Consider the following 4,913-nt stretch of genomic DNA (forward strand, 5'->3'; position numbering starts at 1 on the left):
GTTTTTTAAATGTTTATGGTAACTGGAAGTGTTAGAAAAATCAGCCAATGGCCAGAAATGTCAAACTACACAAACAAACAATCTAAGATGACAGAAAAGTGAACAATCAAATATGATCACTTGTCTTAAAGGGATAGTTTTATGGTTTTAGCTTTTCATCCAAACCAAGTTTTACTAAGCTGGTTGTTTAGCAGCATCTCTAATCTCCTGGCTCTAAGCTTTATTTACTAAACTGGTTGTTAGCAACATCTCTAATCTCCTGGCTCTAAGCTTTATTTACTAAACTGGTTGTTTAGCAACATCTCATCTCCTGGCTCTTTGTTGCAATATAGTGGAGATGGAACCAGTTAGAGATGCATTTACAATGAGGAGCGAGAAGGGCAGACCTCTTGTCCCATACTTTAAAACATTCAATTAACCTTCTTCACACACACACACACGGTTATATCAACGCTTTATTAAATTAGGCTGTCTCATAAACATGGTTATATCAACGCTTTATTGTGATTGGTTAGGCTGTCTCATAAACATGGTTATATCAACGCTTTATTGTGATTGGTTAGGCTGTCTCATAAACATGGTTATATCAATGCTTTATTGTGATTGGTTAGGCTGTCTCATAAACATGGTTATATCAATGCTTTATTGTGATTGGTTAGGCTGTCTCATAAACATGGTTATATCAATGCTTTATTGTGATTGGTTAGGCTGTCTCATAAACATGGTTATATCAATGCTTTATTGTGATTGGTTAGGCTGTTTCAAACATGGTTATATCAATGCTTTATTGTGATTGGTTAGGCTGTCTCATTGTTGCGAGAATTATGTTCTCAATGTTCATAAACCACTTTAATTAAACTACTCAGTCTGCAACCCAGAATTTGTAAGATTCTGGTTAAATGAAACAGACGGAGGCCCAGCTATGATAGTCAAAATGTTTATTCACGAGAGCGCTAGTCCGTTGCACAAAACCATTCATATTATACAGGCTACTTACGCACTTACATTCACACACAGACAGTAGGTATAATACGCACATACTGTATCCCCACCCAGCCGACAAAGATTAGGGAGACCGTGGGAAGCACCCCGTGTCCTCCCTCAAGATTAGGGAGTCCGTAGGAAGCACCCTGTGTCCTCCCTCAAGATTAGGGAGACCGTGGGAAGCACTCCTTGTCCTCCCTCAAGATTAGGGAGACCATGGGAAGCACCCCGTGTCCTCCCTCAAGATTAGGGAGACTGTGGGAAGCACTCCCTGTCCTCCCTCAAGATTAGGAGGGACTTGAGAAGTACTCCCCGCCCTCCCAAATCTCTCAGAGGCCCCTAGCAAGGTTGGCACCGAATTTTGCTCAGACAGTCTGTGTTTTAAGATACTATAAAGATATATTGTACAGATATATTGTTTTACTCTAATTCTGACTAAAACTACACACATCATTAATTATGCTTTTACTGACAAACTACACACACACCATTAATAATAATTTTATGATTCTAATCAATTTCATACAATTACATGGTTTCAGGGTGGAATATTCTAATCATTAATTTAAACATATATAAATTCCATTAACACTCATACACATGGCTATATCAAAGACTGTCTCACTGACAGGTAAAACGTGAACTGCAGTATACAGACAAGAGAAGGACATGGCTATATCAAAGGCTGTCTCACTGACAGGTAAAACGTGAACTGCAGTATACAGACAAGAGAAGGACATGGCTATATCAAAGGCTGTCTCACTGACAGGTAAAATATGAACTGCAGTTTACAGACAAGAGAAGGACAGAAGAAGAGAACATATATTCTGATGGCAGCCAAGTTGGAGGGTGGACAGGGTTAATAATGGTGAGTTGGAGGGTGGACAGGGTTAATAATGGTGAGATGGAGGGTGGACAGGGTTAATAATGGTGAGATGGAGGGTGGACAGGGTTAATAATGGTGAGATGGAGGGTGGACAGGGTTAATAATGGTGAGATGGAGGGTGGACAGGGTTAATAATGGTGAGATGGAGGGTGGACAGGGTTAATAATGGTGAGATGGATGGTGGACAGGGTTAATAATGGTGAGTTGGATGGTGGACAGGGTTAATAATGGTGAGTTGGATGGTGGACAGGGTTAATAATGGTGAGATGGAGGGTGGACAGGGTTAATAATGGTGAGATGGAGGGTGGACAGGGTTAATAATGGTGACATGGAGGGTGGACAGGGTTAATAATGGTGAGATGGAGGGTGGACAGGGTTAATAATGGTGAGATGGAGGGTGGACAGGGTTAATAATGGTGAGATGGATGGTGGACAGGGTTCATAATGGTGAGTTGGAGGGTAGACAGGGTTAATAATGGTGAGTTGGAGGGTAGACAGGGTTGACCATGGTGATGGTGAGTTGGATGGTAGACAGGATTGACCATGGTGAGTTGGATGGTGGACAGGGTTGACCATGGTGAGTTGGATGGTGGACAGGGTTGACCATGGTGAGTTGGATGGTGGACAGGGTTGACCATGGTGAGTTGGATGGTGGACAGGGTTGATCATGGTGATGGTGAGTTGGATGGTATGCAGGGTTGACCATGGTGATGGTGAGTTGGATGGTGGACAGGGTTGATCATGGTGATGGTGAGTTGGATGGTGGACAGGGTTGACCATGGTGATGGTGAGTTGGATGGTAGACAGGGTTGACCATGGTGATGGTGAGTTGGATGGTAGACAGGGTTGACCATGGTGAGTTGGAGGGTAGACAGGGTTAATAATGGTGAGTTGGATGGTGGACAGGGTTGATCATGGTGAGTTGGATGGTGGACAGGGTTGATCATGGTGAGTTGGATGGTGGACAGGGTTGACCATGGTGAGTTGGATGGTGGACAGGGTTGACCATGGTGAGTTGGATGGTGGACAGGGTTGACCATGGTGATGGTGAGTTGGATGGTGGACAGGGTTGACCATGGTGATGGTGAGTTGGATGGTAGACAGGGTTGACCATGGTGATGGTGAGTTGGATGGTAGACAGGGTTGACCATGGTGAGTTGGAGGGTAGACAGGGTTAATAATGGTGAGTTGGAGGGTAGACAGGGTTGACCATGGTGATGGTGAGTTGGATGGTAGACAGGATTGACCATGGTGAGTTGGATGGTGGACAGGGTTGACCATGGTGAGTTGGATGGTGGACAGGGTTGACCATGGTGAGTTGGATGGTGGACAGGGTTGACCATGGTGAGTTGGATGGTGGACAGGGTTGATCATGGTGATGGTGAGTTGGATGGTATGCAGGGTTGACCATGATGATGGTGAGTTGGATGGTGGACAGGGTTGATCATGGTGATGGTGAGTTGGATGGTGGACAGGGTTGACCATGGTGATGGTGAGTTGGATGGTAGACAGGGTTGACCATGGTGATGGTGAGTTGGATGGTAGACAGGGTTGACCATGGTGAGTTGGAGGGTAGACAGGGTTAATAATGGTGAGTTGGATGGTGGACAGGGTTGATCATGGTGAGTTGGATGGTGGACAGGGTTGATCATGGTGAGTTGGATGGTGGACAGGGTTGACCATGGTGAGTTGGATGGTGGACAGGGTTGACCATGGTGAGTTGGATGGTGGACAGGGTTGACCATGGTGATGGTGAGTTGGATGGTGGACAGGGTTGACCATGGTGATGGTGAGTTGGATGGTAGACAGGGTTGACCATGGTGATGGTGAGTTGGATGGTAGACAGGGTTGACCATGGTGAGTTGGAGGGTAGACAGGGTTGATCGTGGTGAGTTGGAGGGTAGACAGGGTTGACCACGGTGATGTTGAGTTGGATGGTGGACAGGGTTGACAATGGTGATGGTGAGTTGGATGGTAGACAGGGTTGACCATGGTGAGTTGGAGGGTAGACAGGGTTGATCGTGGTGAGTTGGAGGGTAGACAGGGTTGACCACGGTGATGTTGAGTTGGATAGTGGACAGGGTTGACAATGGTGAGTTGGATGGGGGACAGGGTTGATCATGGTGAGTTGGAGGGTAGACAGGGTTGACCATGGTGAGTTGGATGGGGGACAGGGTTGACCATGGTGAGTTGGATGGGGGACAGGGTTGACCATGGTGAGTTGGATGGTAGACAGGGTTGATCATGGTGATGGTGAGTTGGATGGTGGACAGGGTTGACCATGGTGATGGTGAGTTGGATGGTGGACAGGGTTGACAATGGTGATGGTGAGTTGGATGGTGGACAGGGTTGACCATGGTGATGGTGAGTTGGATGGTGGACAGGGTTGACAATGGTGAGTTGGATGGTAGACAGGGTTGACCATGGTGAGTTGGATGGTGGACAGGGTTGATCATGGTGAGTTGGATGGTGGACAGGGTTGATCATGGTGAGTTGGATGGTGGACAGGGTTGATCGTGGTGAGTTGGATGGTGGACAGGGTTGACCATGGTGATGGTGAGTTGGATGGTGGACAGGGTTGATCATGGTGAGTTGGATGGTGGACAGGGTTTGATCATGGTGAGTTGGATGGTAGACAGGGTTGAACATTTTCAAAACGGACCCTTGCCTTATCCCTAAGGACAGACTTGCCTGAAACTTGCAGAGAGAGGGGGAGGAGCTGCCTCCCTGCTTTCTCTGAGCTGACCAATCCACTGTTAACATGTCATGAATCATTTTAATGACCGGTATACCCCCACACCATTCAAACACAGACTTTTTCACTCATATTGGGGCGGCAGAGTAGCCTAGTGGTTAGAGTGTTGGACTAGTAGCCGGAAGGTTGCAAGTTCAAACCCCCGAGCTGACAAGGTACAAATCTGTCGTTCTACCCCTGAACAGACAGTTAACCCACTGTTCCTAGGCCGTCATTGAAAATAAGAATTTGTTCTTAACTGACTTGCCTAGTTAAAAAATATTGTAATTAAATGGACAGTTATTTAAA

This window comes from Oncorhynchus clarkii, chromosome 17 (assembly GCF_045791955.1).
Source record: "Oncorhynchus clarkii lewisi isolate Uvic-CL-2024 chromosome 17, UVic_Ocla_1.0, whole genome shotgun sequence".
NCBI classification, from domain to species: Eukaryota; Metazoa; Chordata; class Actinopteri; order Salmoniformes; family Salmonidae; genus Oncorhynchus; species Oncorhynchus clarkii.